Source organism: Oncorhynchus kisutch, linkage group LG3 (assembly GCF_002021735.2).
Source record: "Oncorhynchus kisutch isolate 150728-3 linkage group LG3, Okis_V2, whole genome shotgun sequence".
In the NCBI taxonomy this organism is placed as follows: Eukaryota; Metazoa; Chordata; class Actinopteri; order Salmoniformes; family Salmonidae; genus Oncorhynchus; species Oncorhynchus kisutch.
This window is the reverse complement of record NC_034176.2, coordinates 17,974,048-17,998,888: the sequence shown is the minus strand read 5'-3', so window position 1 is coordinate 17,998,888 and position 24,841 is coordinate 17,974,048. Positions and strand designations below refer to the sequence as shown.

Sequence of the window (24,841 nt, the reverse complement as noted above, 5' to 3'; positions counted from 1 at the left end):
GCCACAAATGAGACCTAACCCAGCCCTGTTTCTTCTCCTTTTTCCTTTTCAGTGTGGTCTCTGAACGAGCTCATCTAAGTTCTCGGCAAACAATACTGCTTCTTTGCTCTTCTTTAAAAGATTAATAGGATGCTGCCGTTGTGGTTGAAATGAAATCGGAGGGGTTTCTGTGACAGCAGGAAAAGTGTGAAAAAAAGGCAACGAGAGACCATTGTCACGGTTACCAACTGGCTGCCTCCCTCGCCACCACATGATTGTGCTTTCAGGTCCAGCTGCCAATCACAGTGGTGGGGCATCAACGGAAGACATTTGAATGCTAAAACCATAGGTCAGGAGCAGACTATTTCCTTGTCACCGACAGGCTTGGTGGGGACTGTGGAGAATGGGGGCTGGAGGAAGGGAGGCCATATGGCTGTGTAATGCCGGATTCGCCCCTCAATCATCGGCACAATGATGCGTTACCACCAAATGTCTTCCTCACAATCCCCTGGTACAATTGGCAGCACGGCCTCGTCACCGTCAATGGAGAACAAAATGAAAACGGGACTGGAGACGAGCCTTACGTGACACTTAATTGGAGACATCCAGGCATTCTCTCTCTCAGCTCCAGTCAACAATATCCATCAAACTTTGCTTAAACCTATTGCAGTTTAAGCAGCCGCTGTCAGTCTAAAGGGAGACTACCAGCATTATATGCCTGAAAAGCCTGTTTTTAAAAATAGTACATCCACTACTTCTGGCTCCTAACAAAAACAGTCCAAGTCAAGGAAGGTGGATGGCAGTGTCACTCATAGAACTGAGCTCTTCTCAGTCAGTCCATAAAGAACTCTGTGCTATTATATGTACAGATGTAGGATCTTAAATTGTATCACCCTGTTGGAGGAGAACTTTGATGCAATGCAAGACATTTAAAAGATCTAGTGTATTTGAGGTTTAAAATGTTTTGAAGTTTTTAATTCCCACAGAAATTTCAGACTTGATTTCCCCCTTAATAAAAACACATCAACCCCTACAAAAATAGCTATTAATTATAATCCAAATAATAATTCCTGTTGCCACCGGATTATTTTCCTGCTGTGCCAAACTGGCTCAAATTAAGATTCAACATCTGTACAAGATTTTCCTCTTCCATGTACTATTGCACCAACAGCATGAAAGAAGCTAAAGACGGACAGCATGAGAGATTGGGAGAGAGGATAAAGCAAGCGAGGCGGTGAGAGAAAGAAACAGAGACAGAGACAGAAAAAAAGCTCAGTGAGCATCTGCTTTCCTCCCTTTCTCCCAGGCTCATCCCAGGAGGAAGTCCCATGCAAGCTCTCCCTCTCAGATCCTGCTTTGTGGCTGACAGACAGGACTGCCACTCGGCTCTCCCCACTCAGACGGCTTTATGGGCCTCCTCGTCCTCACTCTCTCTCCCTCTCTCCATGCTGCCATGAGCTTGGAAGCGAGGGAGGCGAGAGGGAGAGAATCTCCCAGTGGGTTCTTGTCAGTTCCAGGCCATTACACCGCATTCGCTGGGACTTTGTTTACACACACACGCATGTGCACACGAACACACAGAGGTTGAGAATTGTTAGGGGGGATGCCGCTTGGAATGTGAACAAGAAGAGCTGCAGACAGAGGCAACACTTGAGGAATTTAACAATGTCAAAAACAGGGCTCTCACACCCATCAAATAAAGAATGATACGTGTACACGTTGGCCCTTCTGAAAGGGTGCGTTGAGTTTTTTTTTTTTGGTTTAAATAAAAATGTTTCATTTACAATGCATGACAACCAAAATGACAGGATCACAGATCCATTCTATTTTTCATTTTGGTTGTTTAATGCTGTACAGAATGGATGTTGCCTAAGTAGGCGTCGCCGAACAATCAGCTCTACAAGTCTCATTGGGTGGGCGTATTCCAGTGACAATGTATAGTGTGACAGACTATATGTGAAAAACCATGTCAGCCATATTGAGTGTACTCATGAGGGTGCAGTCAAATTGCTGTGGTCTAAGGTGCTAAAATGTATTTATATGGTCAGTAGTTAAGTCTACTGACTCAGTACAGTAGTCAGGTAGGGTGAACATGCTTGACACACTTGGTCTTCAGGACACTAGAGTAGGGGCACAGTGCCCCTTGCGTGTTCAGCCTCTACAAATGTTGCCAAGCTCGGAGTGCAGATGACTGGCTGGCTGTGGTGACAGCTGGACAGCTGTTCCTTCCCGGAGACGCAGTCACAGAACCATACCACACGGGGGGGGGGGGGGGGGGGGGAATAGGATGTTTCATATGTTTGTATGAAGTTCCCCGGAGGAAGCGGTCATACCAAGCAACGGACGTAGTAACGATTTGAGTCGCTCGCTGTCTCTCTGAAACCAGACTGAATGAAGCAGCTCACAGTTGAGCGAACACCAGAAAGAAATGGATGAGATGGCCAATGAGCTGCCACCCCCCCTCCCCCATTTACATTTTAGTCATTTAGCAGATGCTCTTATCCAGAGCATTCATCTTCAGATAGCTAGGTGGGACAACCACAACCAGACGGATTACCAGGACGTGTACTCTGAGCATGGGCTGACCAACTGGCAAGTGTCTTCACTGACATTTTCAACCTCTCCCTTTGAGTCCATAATACCAACATGTTTCAAGCAGACCACCATAGCAGACCACCATAGTCCTTGTGCCCAATCACACAGGTAACCTGCCTAAATGACTACGGGCCCATAGCACTCACATCAGTAGCCATGAAATGCTTGAAAGGCTAGTCATTTCTCACATCAACACCATTATTCCAGAAACCCTAGACCCACTCCAATTTGCATAGCGCCCCAACAGATCCACAGATGATGCCATTTCTATTGCACTCCACACATGGACAAAAGGAACACATATGTGAGAATGCGATTCATTGACTACAGCTCAGCGTTCAACACCATAGTGCCCTCATAGCTCATCACTAAGCTAAGGACCCTGGGACTAAACCCCTCCCTCTGCAACTGGATCCTGGGCTTTCTGACAGGCCTCCCCCAGGTGGTAAGGGTAGGTAACAACACATCCACTATGCTGATCCTCAACATGGGGGCCCCTCAGGGGTGCATGCTCAGTCACCTCCTGTACTCCCTGTTCACTCATGACTACACGGCAGGCACGACTCCAACACCATCAGTAAGTTTGCTGATGACAACAGTGGTAGGCCTGATCACCGACAATGATGAGACAGCATATAGAGAGGTGGTCAGAGCCCTGACCGTGTGCTGCAAGGACAACCTCTCCCTCACTGTAATCAAGACAAAGTAGATTGTGGACTACAGGAAAAGGTGGACTGAGCACACCCCCATTCTCATCAAAGGGGCTGTAGTGGAGAAAGTTGAGAGCTTCAAGATCCATGGCATCCACATCACCAACAAACTAACATGGTCCAAGCACACCAAGACAGTCGTGAAGAGGGCACAACAAAACCTATTTGCCCTCAGGAGACTGAAAAGATTTGGCATGGGTCCTCAGATCCTCAAAAGGTTTTACAGCTGCACCATCGAGAGCATCTTGATGGGTTGCATCACTGCCTGGTATGGCAACTGCTCGGCCTCTGACTGCAAGGCACTACAGAAGGTAGTGCGTACAGCCCAGTACACCTTCCTGCCATCCAGGACCTCTATACCAGGCGGTGTCAGAGGAAGGCCCTAAAAATTGTCAAAGACTCCAGCCACCTTAGAGAGAACAGTCTATGACTGCTACCGCACAGCAGCTTCTACCCCCAAGCCATAAAGACTCCTGAACATGAATTTCCCCTCCCCCTCTTCTACTCTCTGTTATTATCTATGTATAGTCACTTTAATAACATGTACATATTACCTCAATTACCTCGACACTGGTGCCCTCGCACATTGACTAGGTACCGGTACCCCCTGTATATAGCCCCACTGTTATTTACTGCTGCTCTTTAATTATTTGTTATTTTTAGCTCTTAAATCTTTTGTTGTCATTTTCTTAATACTGCTTGGTTAAGGTCTTGTAAGTAAGCATTTTACTGTACACCTGTTCTATTCAGCGCATGTGACAAATACAATTTGATTTACACTATTTCTTAATAAAGTAGTTGTGAGAAATTGCAAGTGTTGGTTCAGGAAAGTGGTTTTATTATTTATTATGTAAAAATAAAAAGGGGGGGGGGGGTGAGGACGGGATTATTTAAAGATACCTATAGGGTTTCAGGTGCATTCAGAAGTTGGCCAGCTGTCCTAGCTTCAGGGGGTAGCTGGTTCCACCACTAAGGCACCATGGTTTTGTACAGGATGCGAACTTCAACTGGAAGCCAGTGGAGTGTGCGGAGGAGCGGGTGAGATGGGAGAACTTGGGAAGGTTGAACACCAGGCGGGCTGCAGCATTCTGGATAAATTGCATTGGTTTGATGGCACAAGCGGGGAGCTCAGTCAACAGTGAGTTGCAGTAGTCCAGATGGGAGATTAAGTGCCTGGATTAGGACCTGCAACGCATCCTGTGTGAGGTAGGGTCGTACTCTACGAAGGTTGTAGAGCATGAAACTGCAGGAGTGTGTCACTGCTTTGATGCTTGCAGAGAACGACAGGGTGTTGTCCAGGGTCACACCAAGGTTTTTTGCAGGGCAATACTGGAGTTGTCAACCCTGATGGAGTTGAAATGAGAAGGACATGTAGCAAAAGAGCGAAACAACTGAATTTACTTGCTCAATCGACAAAGCAAAAATCTTGGGTTTAAAAAAGCTTGAAGCCGTGCCAGTCATTTCTGCCAAGCAGAGCAGGTAATTCATTATGCCACCAAGGGTCAACAATTCCTTCAACTCAATAAAAATGTTAATAAAACTAAGAGCCTACAAACCTGAGCTCTGATCCCATTTGGTCTCTGAAGAGCGAGCAAGAGAGAGGATAACCAGCATAGCTCTCACACTGAGAATGACATTTAGCCAGTGGAATAATCCTGGTCAAACTCTACCAACGGCTGACCACCAAGTAAATAATGCTTCAGCGGATATACGACAGCAGGCAGTTTGAACTTATATATGGGGAAAAGGATCAACACACACCGAACACGGTTGTTACGGCACTCTGTAATCTAGGAAAACCAATAGAGCTCCAACCCCCACCCAAATCTCTAATTCCATATCCACTCACCTAAATAAATGAAAAGACCCATTAGGCAGATTTCCGAGGATGGCGATGGGCTTATAATTATACATGACATCTGAGAGATAAAAAGTGATTACTCTGGATGCCAGTCGGGCAGGGTGGGAGGGGGGGATTGCTTAGCAACTAGTCATTATCCTCGGGAGTGGAGCGAGGTGACCGGCCATCCGTCTAACTCTGGTGGCTCGCCTGGCTCCACTGCCCCCCCTCGTTGCAGTCTCTCCGTCAGAATACAAACAGAGATAAAGAACGCGGCAATCGCTCTCGACACACAAATAGGTTAACACAATAAAGCCGGCTTTGCCTGGCTTAGTCGGGGGAGGAAAGCAATTCCAGCAGCAGGCAGGAGGTAATAAAACAGGCGCTAGGAGAGAGAGGGAGAGTGTGTGTGTGTGTGTGTGTGTGTCCATACGTGTCCTCATGCCAATATTTCTATACGTGAGTAGACGCAGGCATAGAGACGCCAGGAGGCCTGAGGGTCTAATATCACAAGGATTTCCAACCCAGTCTTGACACAAGCAATAACACAAGAGAAAATGATGGAAATTCCTGTCTACTCTGCTCAGATCAGGGCAACAGTGAGTTGATGCTAGAAACGTATAGGTAGTTCCACAGTAACAGAGGGATGCATGTCAAACAAAAATCAAGGATTGCAAAGTTAAACAAACCATACAACTCTATGCACAAGGACTCTGCTTTTAACAATTTCCATTGAACATTTTACAATAACGCAACCAAATGGTGGAACAAACAGCAAACAGCATTCTGTTACCAAACTTTGCATCTGCACACTTCAATTAAATGTGTTTTTGTCAAATTTGCAGTGGAAATGGTTCAAAGTCTAATTGCCCATATACCAACTCCCCCACCCCTCCCCCCTCCCCCCTCACATGCCCTCTCACAAATCAGTCTCCAGCTTGGTTAAAATTCAACAGGTAAAATTGAATGAGTTTTATCTGTGCACGCCTCGGCTTTCCATTCTGTGATGCCGCTGCTAGGCCCGGCAATAAAAGATCCAAATCTACAGAGTTTTATTAAATGGTGTTGCGTTCACGCTGAGCTGGGGAAACGAAGAGGGGTGTTTTCTCCAATTACCATGCAGACCAGACGACATTGTTTTCTCCAGTCAGTGGAAATGTCATTACCTTTACAGCAACACCATCAGAATAGGGTAACAGACTCTTTTTTTTGTCACAACAGCTAACAGTCGCTGTGTCACCCACATATGTAGTATCCATTGGCAACATTAAGTAATGTAGCCATTGTCACACACACTCCTGAAGCCAGGCTAGCATGCACAATGCCTATTGTTTTTCAATGATACATAATAAATTGGATGAGCAAAATTGTAGTCCGCAGCTTATGTCTGAATCGACTGCATTCTCCTTAAACAAATTAATCCACGACACATCGATACAGCTGAAGCCTATCTACAACACAGAACCTAAGGATGACCTAGGTTATTCACATAGGGCCTCCATCCCCTGTGTAAAACTGGCAATATGTAAAGGGGCACTGGGCACCCATAGCCAGAGCTACATAATCATATTTTTTTTATTTTTTTTATCCTTAAATGGTTGACAAAAGTTCAACCAATTTAGGTCATATGGCTATTTGCAACTTTGTCAATCATTGACCCTGATAATTCGAGCTGACAGCTCCTTCAGCCAGGTAATGAACCAACAAGCAGAGCTGTAAAGTGCTGGCTAATGTCAACTGAGAATTAATGACCAAAGCATAAAGAGAAAACATCTTTATCTTGCTGATGTATTTCCTGCTTTTGCAGAAACAGTACAAAGCCCCAAGGGAGGGTAGCCAACCAAAATCCAGCAGAGAAGGAGATTAGGATGATGTGCAGTTCCTTGTTCCACTAAAGCTTGATCTTCCTCAATAGGCGAGGAGAATCCGATAGTGCCCATTCAAGATTAAAGTACAACAGCATTGGGAGAAGAGAGATTAATCAGACGCTCGCACGAGATAAAACTATCCCTAGCTGCTTCTGGCAGGGAAACAAGAGGCAATAAAGAGTTCTAGAGATAATAAGAAACACGGGAAAACACACAATAGTGAATCAAATGGCACCCAAGCCTCCACTACAAATCAAAACTTCCTTCATGCATAATTGTTGATGAGGCCATGATACACACACACACACACACACACGAGGGGGGGGTATCCAAGGCCTTGATGCACTACTGAGGGGTAGGGGACCCCTTTTGGCACAAGAGCACCCATAGAGGTTAAAAAAAAAAAAAAAAAGCCCCTCCCCATCCACTATATTTATCTTCGCTGTGCAAACCTGAAACCTTATAGGATTCACATAACTATCTTCAATGGGGTCAAGGTCCTCTTGGAGATTCCATCTTGTATCTCAAATGCATAACTGCATTTGAACCATTCTGCATGATGGGGTTGTATATTAACAACTTTGAAAACTGGTTAACCCATCACTGAGGAATGGAGTGCTTTAACTTAGCCTGGTCCCATAATGTTGGATGGGGTGTAGGCAACTCTTCAAATTGTTGCCATGCCACACATAAGGTATTACAACAGAAGAGTTGGCTAACGCACCTATAGTAGTAGCTAGGCTAGGGGACCAGGCTAAGTTATAGTTCCACTCTTGTAGAGCCTGATGAAAAGTCTACTGCCTGCCATCACTATGGGTTACAGTGGATGAACGCCTGCTAGGATACAGCACATTACTACTTTGGCCTCACAGCCAAAGGCAAGGAAATCATGTCTGGTGATTACCTCAAGGAACAGATATGGCTTTGAGGACAAAACCAGCACCACACAGGAGCCGCATAATTAGCTGTGGACACCAAAGAACTTGAAACTCTCGACCCACTCCACTACAGCCCCGTCGATGTTAATGGGGGCCTGTTCGGCCCGCCTTTTCCTGTAGTCCACGATCAGCTCCTTTGTCTTGCTCACAATGAAGACAGGTTGTTGCTCTGGCACCACACTGCCAGGTCTCGTACCTCCTTCCTATGGGCCGTCTAATCGTTGTTGGTGATCAGGCCTACCACTGTTGTGTCGTCAGCAAACTTGATGGGGTTGGAGTCGTGCCAGGCCACGCAGTCGTGGGTGAACAGGGAATACAGGAGGGGACTAAGTACACACCCCTGAGGGGCTTCAGTGTTAATATCAGCGTGGCAGACGTGTTGTTGCCTACTCTTACCACCTGGGGGCAGCCCGTCAGGAAGTCCTGGATCCAGTTGCAGAGGAAGGTCCTTAGCTTAGTGAAGTGCTTCGTGTGTTGAACGCTGAGCTGTAGTCAATGAACAGCATTCTCACATCGGTGTTCCTTTTGTCCATGTGAGAAAGGGTGGTGTGGAATGCAATTGAGATTGTGTCATCTGTGGATTTGTTGGGGCAGTATGCAAATTGGAGTGGGTCTAGGGTGTCCAGGAGGATGCTGTTGATGTGAGCCATGACCAGCCTTTCAAAGAACTTCATGGCTACCGACATGATTTCCATGGAGCGGTAATAATTTAGGCAGGTTACCTTCACTTCCTTGGGCAAAGGGACTATGGTGGTCTGCTTGAAACATGAAGGAATTACAGACTCAATCAGGGAGAGGTTGAAAATGTCAGTATAGACACTTGACAGTTGGTCCGCGCATGCTTTGAGTACACGTCCTGGTAATCCACCTGGCCCAGCGGATTTGTTAATGTTAATCTGTTGAAAGGTTTCGTTCACATCGGCTACCGAGAGCATTATCATACAGTCATCCAAATCTTATTCCTGTATTGATGCTTTGCTTGTTTGATGGTTCGTCTGAAGGCATTGCGGGATTTCTTAGAAGCGACCGGATTAGTCTCCCGCTCCTTGAAAGCAGCAGTTATAGCCTTTAGCTCGATGCGGATGTTGCCTGTAATTCATGGCTTCTAGTTGGGATATGTACGTACAGTCACTGTGGGGAAGACTTCATCAATGCACTTATTGATGAAACCGATGACTGAGGTGATGCATTCCTCAATGCCATTGGATGAATCTCGGAACACATTCCAGTCTGTGCTAGTAACAGTTCTGTAGTGTAGCATCCGCGTCATCTGACCACTTCCGTATTGAACGAGTCACTGGTACTTCCTGCTTTAGTTTCCGCTTGTAAGCAGGAATAAGGTGGATAGATTTGTGTTCAGATTTGCCAAATGGAGGGTAGGGGAGAGCTTTTTATGCATCTCTGTGTGTGGATTAAAGGTGGTCTAGGATTTTTTCCCCCCCTGGTTGCACAAGTGACATGCTGGTATAAATTTGTTAAAACTGATTTAAGTTTGCATGCTTTAAAGTCTCTGGCCACTAGGAGCGCCGCTTCTGGGTGAGAATTTTCTTCTTTGCTTATGGCCTTATAGAGTTGGTTAAGTGCGGTCATAGTGCCAGCTTCGCTTTGTGGTGGTAAATAGACGGCTACGAATAATACAGATGAGATCTCTCTTGGTAGATAGTGTGGTCGACAGCTTATCATAAGGTACTCCACCTCAGGCAAGCAATACCTCGAGACTTCTTTAATATTAGACATTGCGCACCAGCTGTTACTGACAAAAAGACACACCCCCACCCCTCATCTTACCAGAGGTAGCGTCTCTGTTCTGCCGGTGCATGGAAAATCCTGCCAGCTCTATATTGTCTGTTTCTTCGTTCAGCCACGTCACGGTGAAACATAAGATGTTACAGTTTTTAATGTTCCATTGGTAGTAAAATCTTAGTAGTAGGTCTTCAATTTTATTTTCTAAAGATTGCTTGTTAGCAAGGAGAATGGAAGGCATTGGGAGTTTACTTGCTCACCTCCGGATTCTCAGAAGGATCCCCAATCAGTTACCCCTTTTCCGGCGTCTTTTCTTCACGCAAAAGTCCTGGGTCTGGGCCTGTTCCAGTGAAAGCAGGATATCTTTCTGGTCGGACTCATTAAAGGACAAAGTTTCTTCCAGTCTGCGGTGAGTAATCGCTTTCCTGGTGTCCAGAAGTTATTTTCGGGCATAAGAGGCGGTAGCAGCAACATTATGTACACGGTGAGTTAAAAAATGAGTTACACAAAGCGCAAAATAAATAACAAAATAACAGGAACTCAGATCAATATCGAAATGAGATGCTATTTGGATGCCTTTGAGAGAAAAGGTTCATGTGTCACTAAATGTTTTGCCTAAATGTGTTTCCTGGAAAGAAAGAAGCAACTTTTATTGTCAGTGGTTGTGGAAGCTGAGCCACAAGATAGGATCCCTGCTTTCCATTACCTATAATTTAATGAAAATATATCCTATACAGAATAAACTAAATGCCTCTCTGGAAAACAAATATGCTATTACATTTCTGTAAATATAATTTTTTCAAATCACAAATAATCAAGCTGGCACAGTAAGCTTAGAAATTAATATCTATTGAAGATAAACCAGAGCAGATTATTTTTTAATAATGTCCTTGTTTTTGAAAGAAAAGCAGATTTTTTGTTAATTAAAATAACATCAAATTGATCAGAAATAAAGTGTAGACATAGTCATTTACAACATTAACAATTGTAGCTGGAAACGGCAGATTTTTTATGGAATATCTACATAGGCATCCAGAGGCCCATTATCAGCAACCTGTGTTCCTATGGCACGTTGTGTTAGCTAATCAAAGTTTATCGTTTTAAAAGGATAATTGATCATTAGAAAAACATTTTGCAACTCTGTTGTTCTGATTAAAGTATCAATTTTTTTTTTAACTGTCCTTCTTTAGACTAGTTGAGTATCTGGAGCATCCGTATTTGTAGGTTCAATTACAGGCTCAAAATGGCCAGAAATAAAAGACTTTCTTCTGAAACTCGTCAGTCTTTTCTTGTTCTGAGAAATGAATGCTATTCCATGTGAGAAATTGACAAAAAACTGAAAACTCATACAACGCTTTATACTACTCCCTTCACAGAACAGAGCAAACTGGCTCTAACCGGAATAGAAAGAGGAGTGGGAGGCCCCGGTGCACAACTGAGGAAGAGCACAAGTACATTAGAGTGCCTATTTTGAGAAACAGACGCCTCACAAGTCCTCAACTGGCAGCTTCATTAAATAGTACCCGCAAAACACCAGTCTCAATGTCAACAGTGAAGAGGCGACTCCGGGATGCTGGCCTGCTAAGCAGAGTTTCTCTGTCCAGTGTCTGTGTTCTTTTGCCCATCTTAATCTTTTCTTTTTATTGCCCAGTCTGAGTTATGGCTTTTTCTTTGCAACTCTGCCTAGAAGGCCAGCATCCCGGAGTCGCCTCTACACTGTTGACATTGAGACTGGTGTTTTGCGGGTACTATTTAATGAAGCTGCCAGTTGAGGACTTGTGAGGCGTCTGTTTCTCAGTTATTCCATAAATAAATTATAATAAATCCACCGTTTCCAGCTACAATAGTCATTTACAACATTAACAATGTCTACACTGTATTTCTGTTCAATTGGATGTTATTTTAAATGGACAAAAAAAGTTGCATTTCTTTCAGAAAAAAAAGAACATTTCTAAGTGACCCAAAACGATTGAACAGTAGTGTATATCATCCAAGGTATGTTTGCAGTGGCATTGCACACACTGTAGTTAGGTATTGTTGTCTCTGGGTCTGCATTAAGACAATCAAACCATTTTGGGATTAAAATAGTATTAATACATAGAACAGGAAATTAAAGTGAAGCTATTATGAAGATATTCATGAGCAAACCTTACTTATTCACTCAAGACTGCAGTTTTAATAAGCAAAGAGTATAGAGCATTCACCCCAATGCTATCAATCAATCAAATTGAAATAGTATTTCAGTGTTGAAAATTGATATAGTGCCTGGGCTTGCTTAGTATATTACTTCCGCTTTAATATCTTAGCCAAAATTAAATCTGTCCTTCAACCAACTCTTTGCACATTAAGAAGGATACTTGTTGAAAGTTCAGGCAACAGTATAAAATGTGTTTTGCTTTTTAGATGGTTTTGGGAGGCATTTAATCAAAGACGGAGTATTATTGCATTCACCCAACATAAAGTTGAGTTTGGATGGCACCGCTTTTAGTTTTAACAACAAAAACCTTGCTTTAATGATTTCCTGTATGGATTTAGAATCCTGCAAATGAGGTGACCAAAAAAAACAAATCAGATTGTATATTTATTTCTGTTTTGAATAAAAACTGCCAGGCAACTTAGGCCTACTTTACATTAAAATCCCAAATCAAAGTAAAAACACATTCAGCCTTCAGAAAGGCATTATGAGTCACGATATTTAGCCCCCCAAAATTAAAACAGAGCCAAGACTAAATCCAAGAGGTAATTCACTGGTCTACATATTAGGCTGTCCTGCTAGATCCAGTAGCTAACCCTATCGTCCCCAACCATAATGTTGAGTTAAGGCACGCATTATACTAGGGGGACTTTTTGTTTAGGTGAGGAGCAGTGTCAGAGCTAATATGAGCACAATTTGCCCAGCAGGTCATCGGGCCGAGTGTAGGAAGTAAATGAGGCGGCTCTGCCCACCCAATGTTTTACTCAATACTAGCAAGCAGCCGCTGTGCTATGCTATGCTATGGCAAGTGCTGTACAGGACTGGCAACTCCAGGAGCCTGGCCCTAGATGTAGAGGGGTCCCATATAAGATTATCAATGAGCAAGTAAGGGACCAGGGTAAAGTCCACTGTACTGTACTCCACTATCCAGCCACTGAAACAATGCAGAGATACTTTTAGCAGAGGCCTGGCCTATAGTGGTCTATGAATACATGGATTATCGAGGCCTGTTAACTAGCCACAAACTCCAGGAATTACACAGGAAAAAAATAAACCCCTTTGCTTATCAGTGTGTTTGTGTGTGTGTGTGTGTCTTCTGGTCGCTGAAGAGGTGCATGTGTGTAGCCTGATGGTCCCCATGTTACATCATACACAGATTAAAAATATGTACTTTTTTCCAGGTCAGCACCTGCTGTTTACAGTAGCCTGATATTGTGTGTGTCGCATGTACTTGGGTATAGCCTGTACTTAATGGCTATATAGAACATAGGCTATGACACCGAGCTCCAACTGAAAAGTTCTGAGGAATTACGCACTGGTGATGCTCGTTCATTTGAGGAAGATCACATCTAAGCGCGTCCTTAATCAACATCAGTGAATGTCATCAACTATTTAAAGAAACTAAGCCAGTTATACTTGGGGGTGCAAATCATTAATTGCCGCTGAAACTCTTCACCCACCGCTCATTAAAAATAATATGACACATGGGGACATACACAAAATAATTCCTTGTGTAGAATACTTCCGACAATATACTCAATTGTTCCCTATGCTTGAAAAGAACAAATACAACACGTCAAAGCAGATCCTAAATCCATTAAGTAACTGACATCGATTTTACAACATGTCCTTTATTGTAGGTTAGCCTAGGCTACTCATGAAAAACAGGTTTTATAGTCTGTCCTACCCCAGTCATTTCAACATCTCTGTACTGTAGACTCAGCATTTTACATCCTCATTCTATTTTCCTACAATACTATCCATCAATTGTTATGCAATGTGCCAGCTTTCTTACACTCAATCCATCAATTATGATATGAAGACATGTCGCCGAATGACCCCGGCTGCCATTAGCAGCAACACAATTCCCAAATTACGCATGCGATAAATGTATGACTATAGTTTTGATACCTGAAGATAAAATAGGCTAGTTACCATAAATTGTTTCGTAGTGCAGATTAGAATTCCATGCAGGTTAGCTGGCGATGAGTAGTCTGCTTCAGAACGTTGCGGTCCAGAGATAAATCAGATAGGTTTCATTCCGCTCTCCAAAATCCAAAAACCACCCGTTGTTGATCAACAGCAATACAGTTTATTCTCCCCCTTTCAGTATCATGCACATTTTCAGACAGTGAATAAGATTCCAAAATGAAAAACCCAATGGTTAAATGAATTGCTCTTTCCGTCAATGAACAATATTATTGTAACTGATGCGTTTCGTTTCCAGGGCTGAATGACCGTGAATTCAAAGCCTGGGAAATAACAGGTTGACAAATTCAGGAGTGTTGCGTGTCAGTCTCTCCCGTTAAACTGTGCTCTCACCTAACGCATATCATATTCAACCTTTCGCCCCCCGAAACTAGCCTGTCAAATGATCCGCTATCGTGTCATTTCTTCTCCTCGTTTCCCCGTGAATATTTCCAAAAAGATTTGTCACAAAACGAAATTCTCAATCCAAAAGAATTGATGGATGCGAATGGTTCCCCAAAGCAATTACGCATATAGGTCAAAGTGGTTCACCTATTTAGTCTAATCAATCTGAATTTGTCCACTAAACAAAATGTTTCAACGTTGTCTGTAGCACAGAGTAACCGTGCAGATTCCAATACTTTGAAACAAATGCAGTTGTGAGAAATAAGAGATGCTATTAAATCCTTTGGCATACACTTTCTCCGGCGATGTCTGTCTACAGCCTCTCGCAAAACGTCTGTCCTCCCGATTATAGACTCTAATTTCCAATTGAGATGACAAAACCAGTTCCAAACATTCCTTTGCGTTGACCTTCTCTTTGATCTAAATACCAAGCAATATTGATAATGTCCGAATAAATATTTGGATGTTTAAGGCAGCTCACTGCTATTCAGGATGCGGTCCTCTCCCTGTGCAAAGCTGCCGAAACTGACAATAACCCGGAACGATGCAGACTCTAACCGCTCCTTAAACCGCCCACCAACCAATCATTGTACTGAGGGAATTGAAACGTTCCCACGGGTTAGCCAATCATTGATAATTGAGGATCGTTACCACGGTGACGTTGTCAGCGTCAAGTTTGAAACCACATTGTTTAATCGCGGAAAGGTTTATCCTAGTCAGTGAAATGAGTAGTTGCCTAGAAAGCAGAGAGATTCAGTCTAGCCGTCTCAACTGAACATTGTACTATAAGTAAGACACGTCAATCCGTTTATTATAGACCCTATAATAAACGGAATACATTGATTTACGTTTCTTTATATGCCAATGTTTTAAATGTACCCTTTATTTAACTAAGCAAGCCAGTTTACAATGACTGCCTACCCGGACGACGCTGGGTCAATTGTGCGCCGCTCTATAGGACTCCCAATCCAGCCTTGAATCAAACCAGGGACTGTAGTGACGCCTCTTGCACTGAGACGCAGTGCTTTAGACCGCTGCGCCACTCATGAGCCTTTATTATAGGCCTTATAATAAAAGCCTTAGCAAGCTGCATTACAGTGCATAGTCAGTGGTGTAAAGTACTTAAGTAAAAATTATTTTAACTACTACCTACATTTGAAGTATTTTTTAAAATATCTGTACTTTACAATTTATATTTTTGACAACTTTTACTTTTATTTCACTACATTCCTAAAAGAAAATAATGTACTTTTTACTCCATACATCCCAGACACCCAAAGGTACTCATTACATTTAGAACGTTTAGCAGGACATGAAAATGGTCCAATTCATGCACTTATCAAGAGAACATCCCTGGTCATCCCTACTGCCTCTGATCTGGCAGACTCACTAAACACACATGCTCCATTTCTAAATGAGTGTTGGAATCTGCCACCAGCTATCCATAGAATAAAAGAAACAAAATAATGGTTTGTTTAATATAAGGAATTTGAAATGATTTCTACTTTTACTTTTGATCCTGAAGTATATTTTAGCAGTTACATTTACTTTTGATACTTAAGCATATTTAATGGCAAATGCTTTTAGACTTTTACTCAAGTAGTATTTTACTGGGTGACTTTCACTTTCACTTTCCAAAAGTATGACAATTGGGTACTTTTTCCAACACTGTCTCATGGTGTTCACAATTTGTCAAACAAATGCTAGAGCCTGTTGCTGTCAGCACCATATAGGTAAAGCCTGACAACATGGGACAGAGCAACCCAGCCCACAATTAAGAACACTGTTAACTTTTCCCATCTCAACAATACTTTAATTAAGACATCTTATTACATGTATCATCCACAACAAAGATGGACATTAAATAACTAACTCTGTCTTTTTGAACTTTTATTCCTGACCCTAACAGCTTCTAGACTATCTGTAATTGGATTTCTGCTTGCAAAAAAATGCATTCTACATTGATTGCTGGGAGCTCCATGGAGTTTGTAATGAGTGACATGAGGCCATCTCCACAAGCACCAGCCCACTCTGTCCAGCCAGCCCAGCACACACACAGACAGACCCTGCTGGAACACACAAAAGTAGTACAAGGCAATCACATCATGGCCTCTCATAATAAGCTGACGCTGGGAAGTGGGTGATGCAGCACTCAGCTTATGCCAGTGCCGATAAGAGTCTGAAAGTATTACCTCGCTCTGGCAGCCCGCTCTCCCAGAAATCCATCCTGAGCCAGGTCATCAATTCTGCCCTATCTGATCGCTCACCAATCCTTCTGCTCCTGGCAACTCCATGTTATGTTGCTAGCTGTCCTAGCTCTTCCCTTTGAAAATACTCTGTATGACTTTCACTTTGATGCTAGCCTCTTAAAGCACAGTAGGCTAAAGAGTAACAGGTTTCTGGAGGATACATATGGCATATGGTATTTTATGTCGTCTGAGACTGGACAATAGCCTACTCTCTGAGAATCCATAGTTAACCACTTTGATAGTTCCTCCCTTCTAGTCAGCCTCCAGTTGTCATGCTGCTTCCTTTATCGAAGTACCTGGTTGTGAGAGAAAATCCTGTCTCAACTAACTGTGTCCATTGAATCCAGCAAGTCAATCAGCAGCAGTCTGCTCATTCGGGCGCTAGGGGCAGCACCCCACTTGTGATTGGTCCCCCCCAAAATGTATTTATAAAAAAATAACATATATTATATAATTATGTTATACATGCTCATAAAAGTGGGGTAAATGTGTACATTTTCCTGTTTCAAAAATGTATTGTTCAAAACAAACTGTTCAGTTACTTACTACTTTGCCCCTTAGTGACTGCCAGCAGCAGCAGAAGCAGCAGCTCCGCCTCCATGGGCACATAGGTGGTGCAGACATTGCTTGGAATGTTTTGCCAGCTATTTGCTATGAGGAGGAACTTCCCCAATGAAATAGTAGCATTTCATAGCATAAATTATAACTGCACAAAGTAAATGGACCATCCTGGGGCCCTCAAATGTGTGTCCATTCAGTCACAATTTCTGGGTCTGCTCTAGTCTTCCTCCCAGCGATGAATCTCTCGCACGTGGGACTAGATCTGCTCTATCAGGTACAGATGGTGCTAAAGCAAATGTTAATTCACTTGTAAATAAATAATCATAACTGTCATGGCAGGCTGGGACCTGATAAACTGGACTACATCCAATAAGAGTCGAAGGACAGCGGGATACACTAGCTAGAACCTTCTCATCGCAGATCTGGTAGAGAAAAAAAGCATGGCCAATTTTATTGTTCCCCCCATGTTGTATATCAGGATCTACTGTAGGTCACAGGGCGACATGTTGTGTGGACTTAAACAGCATAAAACTGGGTGTATCACAAAGCATGACAACATGTATTAGGCAGCTACAGTAATTTTGAGAAACAATGAGACATAGTTTGGTAGATTTTTGTTGGTCAAATTAACCAGCTACACTATATATATATGAAGGTATGGGGACACCCCTTCAAATTCTGTCTATTTCAGCCAGCTATTTCAGGTGCACAAAATCGAGCACACAACCATGCAATCTCCATAGACACAATTTGGCAGTAGAATGACCTTACTGAGTAGCTCAGTGACTTTCTACGTGGCACCGTCATAGGATGCCACCTTTCAAACTTTCCCATTTTTGCCCTGCTAGAGCTGAAGCACATAGAGCGTAAAAATCTTCTATCATCGGTTGCAACACTCACTACCGAGGGAGGAGACCAACTCCATGTTATTGCCCATGATGTTGGAATGAGATGTCCGACAACAAGGTGTCCACATACTTTTGGCCATGTAGTGTATAGTTTAGTTACCTTTGATAAGTATAGCTAGCTCGCTAGCTAGTTAGCTCCATGCCAATTTCAAGTACTTCTAAACTAATATCTGACTAACTTAGTCAGTTATTTCAGAATGAAGGTTGACTGGCTAGCACATCATGCTTTCTGACGTTATGTTAGCTAGCTATCCCCAGTCAGATAATGTGTTTTCACTTGTTGCACCTGTTTTCTTGTTGCGTTGTCCCTGGTGTACTTGTTTGTTAGTGACGCGAGTTGGCCGCTCGTTCTAAATAGTATAATCTAATCTGTTCAAAACAGTGACAGCATGTGCAGCACTGGTCATTCGGTTTTTGACATGCAAAAGTAAAATAGGATTTATGCTGTTGTTTAAATGCACAGATCGCTTTATATATCTTAAAGAAACTACCGGTAGTTTGAAAACTTGGCATCATTTTACTGTCATGCTGCTTTGTTGACAACTTCAACCACCTCACGCCCCGGGTATTTAGCCAATCAGCAGCCGCCGCTACAAGTCAATCAACGCAATATCTTATTAATTGAAAATACTGGCCTGGGTACTGCTGTTGTGCCCGAGTGAGGCATGCATACAAGTCATTTGATTAGTTGATAAGCAGATGACTCAGCTGTTGAATCTCAACAAATATTCAAAACATGTTTACTATCTGCTTTGATTAGAGTACACCCAATACAGAGAAGATTGGACACAAATACATTGTGAAAACACTCAGCCGTTCCAATCCCCCAAGTCACCATGAGGGAACATAACAATAATTAATTATTTATGCAGGAGACAAGGGCAATATCACTGTGAATCATTTTCTTTGCGGCTGTATTAAATATATATATATATATATATATATTATTTTATGTCTGAGCTTGTGGAAATCATTCCTAATGATACCTGAATCTGTGACCTAAATGCATGATGATAGGCCCAGCAGATCACATTGAACATTTTCCTGCCAAGAGACCTGGCAGTGTTGCACAACAAAGCAGTGCCACACGCAACGCAAAACTTCCCCCATGCAATGCACTGGTAACCCAGGCTATCAATTGTTGTTTTCTCCCCAAATGAGATTAAACAAAAATGGCCTGGGTACTGCTACAGCAATTTCTCTTTTAGTTTTTGAGTGGCCATCCGGCCTACAGTATATTTGGTACTGTAAATCTAGAGAGGTGACTGTGGTTTCCCATTGTATTTGAAAACGTTTGATCCAGATTAGTCTCATTGAGATACAATGTATTTTGCAAGAGAGATCTTTTATTGCAAGAGATAAAGGTTATCTTTGATCCAGAAATTGTATATCAACTTTGCAATAACATTAGTGGGAGTAAGTCTTACATCCTGAAGACATCACATCCCAGGCCAGTTAAAATTTGTGCAGTTCCTTTTTTTCATGGGAACCTCATAAATACTGTTAGTCTAAAATCTGGCTAGAATTTCTGTCTGTTACTCAAATGCAAAACTTGCCCTGTTACAATTAGCTTCCCGGGCAAAGTGAACTGGGGTTTAATTGAACAAAGTTCAAGTCTCCACAAACAGCAAGGTAACAGCAAAAAAAAAATCAATTGCGGCAGAGGCATGGAAGAAAGAGATAGCATTGATTTATCTGCCATTGATTTGGGCCGGGATCACTGCATCGTGGCCCCCGGGTGAAACACGCTGTCTGCCAACTGAAGGGGATGAATCTGAAAAGGTGTCAAGTGGTTAGGGGACACAGAGGTGGGGGGTGACAGGGTAAGGAAGGTAGACAGGGGTGGGGCAAGGGCAAAAAGTACCAGATTGAAAAAGAGAGTGTGGATGGATCAGTCTGGATGAGGTACGCTATTGATGACTTGTGAGCTGTAAAGACTGGAAACAGTTTCTGGAAACAGTGATGCTTTTAGGTTTCCAGATCATGCATGTGTGACATTGCTAAGGGGTGGTCAGGGAAAATCAACTACCGAATCCCTGTAAACCAAGATCACCACACTTAAGTACTGATGGGAAGTACACGCCATGATATGAGTGATGCTGTATCCAGGATGCTTGATTGCAGGTCGGGTACGGTGTTAGTGTACATGTATTTACATTGAATAGATTTGGCTTACATTAGAATTAGATCACATCCAAATATGTAGTCTTCAGTAATGCAAATGCCTATTTTATCATCAGTGCTCACAATAGTAACATATTTCTAAAAAATAATTAAATTCCAGTGTGATATTCAACTTGAAATGTCTTGCTTAATTGTTCATGAAGGTTTTGACTGACCTAGTGGGTTGAATTGTCCCAGGATATTACACCCATTTGTCTTTCAACTCCCTTGAATATAAATGAATACATACAGTGCCTTGCGAAAGTATTCGGCCCCCTTGAACTTTGCGACCTTTTGCCACATTTCAGGCTTCAAACATAAAGATATAAAACTGTATTTCTTTGTGAAGAATCAACAACAAGTGGGACACAATCATGAAGTGGAACGACATTTATTGGATATTTCAAACTTTTTTAACAAATCAAAAACTGAAAAATTGGGCGTGCAAAATTATTCAGCCCCCTTAAGTTAATACTTTGTAGCGCCACCTTTTGCTGCGATTACAGCTGTAAGTCGCTTGGGGTATGTCTCTATCAGTTTTGCACATCGAGAGACTGACATTTTTTCAGTTACATTATATGCTTGCATTGTGTAAATACTTTTGCTTGAGATGTACTAATGGCACACTGTTGACATGTTTTTGTCTGGTATCCAAAGTGATTTTCCTGTGACTTGACTTGTGATCAGTAGCACACAGTGTGACTCCTCTCGCCTGAGGTGTACAATGTCATACAACCTTTCTACACTCATAAAACAGTAGCTGTGCTTTCATCGCTGTCAAGGCATAGCCATCCATATGGATGTCGTATATGCAGGTTATCATTTCTCGTTTTGAATCTTATTCTGGAGGCAGCTCTGCAGTGTGGTCACTAGCTGGCACAGCCACAAAGTCATACAATCTGACCTTAACCTTAATAATACTGCTAACCCTAACCCTAAATTAAAGGGCAAAAAGCACACTTTTGGTTTATACATTTTTACAATATAGCCAATTTTGACTTTGCATACAAATCAAATTTGATTGGTTGTGTACACATATTTTGCATGTTATCGCAGGTGCAGCGAGATGCTTATGTTTCTAGCTCCAACAGTGCCGTAATACCTAACAATATAAAACCATACACACATATCCCCAAAACATTTAAATGAATAAATATTAGAACGAGCAATGTCACAGTACGGAATATAAATATATATGTATATAATGGTGTATAGACAGTATGGACAAAATATGAATATAAAAAGTTTGTACACCAGTAGTTACAGTGAGGCAAAAAAGTATTTAGTCAGCCAACAATTGTGCAAGTTCTCCCACTTAAAAAGATGAGAGAGGCCTGTAAATTTCATCATCATGTGTCAACTATGACAGACAAAATTAGAAAAAAAAATCTTGAAAATCACATTGTAGGATTTTTTATGAATTTATTTGCAAATTATGGTGGAAAATAAGTATTAAAAAAAGAACCACTCCACAAATTTCTTGTTAACAAGCTATAGTTTTGGCAAGTCGGTTAGGACATCTACTTTGTGCATGACAGAAGAAATGTTTCCAACAATTGTTGACAGATTATTTCACTTATAATTCACTGTATCACAATTCCAGTGCGTCAGAAGTTTACATACACTAACTTGACTGTGCCTTTAAACAACTTGGAAAATTCCAGAATATGATGTCATGGCTTTAGAAGCTTCTGATAGACTAATTGACTTAATTTGAGTCAATTGGAGGTGTACCTGTGGATGTATTTCAAGGCCTACCTTCAAACTCAGTGTCTCTTTGCTTGACATCATGGGAAAATCAAAAGAAATCAGCCAAGACCTCAGAAAAACATTTGTAGACCTCCACAAGTCTGGATCATCATTGGGAGCAATTTCCAAACACCTGAAGGTAACACATTCATCTGTACAAACAATAGCACACAAGTATAAACACCATGGGACCACGCAGCCATCATGCCGCTCAGGAAGGAAACGCGTTCTGTCTCCTAGAGATAAACGTACTTTGGTGCGAAAAGTGTAAATCAATCCCAGAACAACAGCAAAGGACCTTGTGAAGATGTTGGAGGAAACAGGTACAAAAGGATCTGTATCCACAATAAAACAAGTCCTATATTGAAATAACCCGAAAGGCCACTCAGCAAGGAAGAAGCCACTGCTCCAAAACTGCCATAAAAAGCCAGACTACAGTTTGCAACTGCACATGGGGACAAAGATCATACTTTTTGGAGAAATGTCCTCTGGTCTGATGAAACAAAAAGAGAACTGTTTGGCCATAATGATCATCGTTATGTTTGTAGGAAAAAAGGGGAGGCTGCAAGCCGAAGAACACCATCCCAACCGTGAAGCATGGGGGTGGCAGCATCATGTTGTGGGGGTGCTTTGCTGCAGGAGGGTTGGTGCACTTCAGAAAATAGATGGCGTCATGAGGGAGGAAAATTATGTGGATATATTGAAGCAACATCTCAAGACATCAGTCAGGAAGTAAAAGCTTGGTCGCAAATGGGTCTTCCAAATGGACAATGACCCCAAGTTGTGGCAAAATGGCTTAAGGACAACAAAGTCAAGGTATTGGAGTGGCCACCACAAAGCCCTGACCTCAATCCTGTAGAAAATTGAAAAAACGTGTGCGAGCAAGGAGGCCTACAAACCTGACTCAGTTACACCAGCTCTGTCAGGAGGAAACAATTTAATGGTCAATGCTACCAAATACTAATTGAGTGTATATTAACTTCTGACCCACTGGGAATGTGATGAAAGGAATTAAAGCTGAAATAAATAATTATCTTTACTATTATTCTGACATTTCACATTCTGAAAATAAAGTGGTGATCCTAACTGACCGAAGACATGGAATTTTTACCAGGATTAAATGTCAGGAATTGTGAAACTGAGTTTAAATGTATTTGGCTAAGGTGTATGTAAACTTACGACTTCAACTGTAGGTCCTTAAATGCAACCTCTTCTCTATAGTCTGTATTGTTGAACACATAACCTAGAGACATAATGTGCTAACACTGTACAGGCATTAGGTAAAGTACTTTTAACAAACAATTCAGAAAGCTATGTCAACATCTAAAATGTTTATAATTAGGGGTGGAGTGGACTTGTCTTGGGTGTTTTGCGCATAAGAGTCTGAACGGTCTCAGGGTCCAAATAAACAACCCTCAAAATGTTTTTTTATCACCAAAGCAACAGCTGTTTTTGGCAGTGTCACCAACAAATATACCCAAACCCTCGTTTGTTCATTATGAAAGCCTCACAAACCTCTCTTCTAAGACAAGGCCATTGTTCCCTGATACCTCCATGCCACTGGTGGATGTGACAGGTGAGAGGGCCCTCTTCATACAGAAACCTGGCAAAACAGTGGCACCAATTACTATTGTTACTCTTGCGGTCTTCCCAAAATAACACAGTAATGGTGGGATATGATAAAACATAGAAGCCCAATGTAAATGTAATATAAATATAATAAGCATAATATAATATTGAGTATTAATTACCAGTTATCATTATTGTTAGTAGTGAGTATCTGTATTAACTAGGTGCTTTATTCAGTAGTGTTATTGTTATCTTATAAAACTTCATCAATGATTTGTAGACTTTTGTAGATATACGTAACTGTCACCGTCTTTGGTATTGCTTCGATTTGTTCATTAACCGTTAAAAAAGGTGGTCGGCCTTAGACTCCCACCCTCCCTCTGCCCCTCCGCCCTCCTCTATCTCCGTCAGTCAGGCTCCATCATCCTTCGCTCAGCTCCGTCCTCAGTGTTGCACCTCCGTTGGCAAGTTATAGTGCTCTATCAGTTCTGACAGCCCCCTGGAGCCATTGGGATTTGAGTGCTCCCACCTTTTACCCACTCTCCCTCTCACCCCCACCACTCTCTCATTTCTACACTCCCCCTCTCACCCCCACCACTCTCTCTTTTCTACACTCCCCCTCTCACCCCCACCACTCTCTCATTTCTACACTCTCCCTCTCACCCCCACCACTCTCTCATTTCTACACTCCCCCTCTCACCCCCACCACTCTCTCTTTTCTACACTCCCCCTCTCACCCCCACCACTCTCTCATTTCTACACTCCCCCTCTCACCCCCACCACTCTCTCATTTCTACACTCCCCCTCTCACCCCCACCACTCTCTCATTTCTACACTCCCCCTCTCACCCCCACCACTCTCTCATTTCTACACTCCCCTCTCACCCCCACCACTCTCTCATTTCTACACTCCCCCTCTCACCCCACCACTCTCTCTTTTCTACACTCCCCCTCTCACCCCCACCACTCTCTCTTTTCTACACTCCCCCTCTCACCCCCACCACTCTCTCTTTTCTACACTCCCCCTCTCACCCCCACCACTCTCTCTTTTCTACACTCCCCCTCTCACCCCCCACCACTCTCTCTTTTCTACACTCCCCCTCTCACCCCCACCACTCTCTCTTTTCTACACTCCCCCTCTCACCCCCACCACTCTCTCTTTTCTACACTCCCCCTCTCACCCCCACCACTCTCTCGTTTCTACACTCCCCCTCTCACCCCCACCACTCTCTCGTTTCTACACTCCCCCTCTCACCCCCACCACTCTCTTGTTTCTACACTCCCCCTCTCAACCCAACACTCTCTTGTTTCTACACTCCCCCTCTCACCCCCACCACTCTTGTTTCTACACTCCCCCTCTCAACCCCAACACTCTCTTGTTTCTACACTCCCAACACTCTCTT

The 24,841-nt window shown here is 42.6% G+C and overlaps 1 protein-coding gene across 1 annotated transcript in view; it reads right to left on the bottom strand.

The window, feature by feature from the left end:
* Window positions 1–14,780, bottom strand: part of LOC109873008 (protein FAM222A-like) — a 72,174-nt gene extending 57,394 nt beyond the window's left edge. Inside the window, exon 1 of the mRNA XM_031818110.1 lies at window positions 13,803–14,780. The gene's annotated coding sequence lies outside the window, so the exon portion shown is untranslated. The remainder of the gene's footprint in view (window positions 1–13,802) is intronic.
* Between the last annotated feature and the right edge of the window lie 10,061 nt (window positions 14,781–24,841).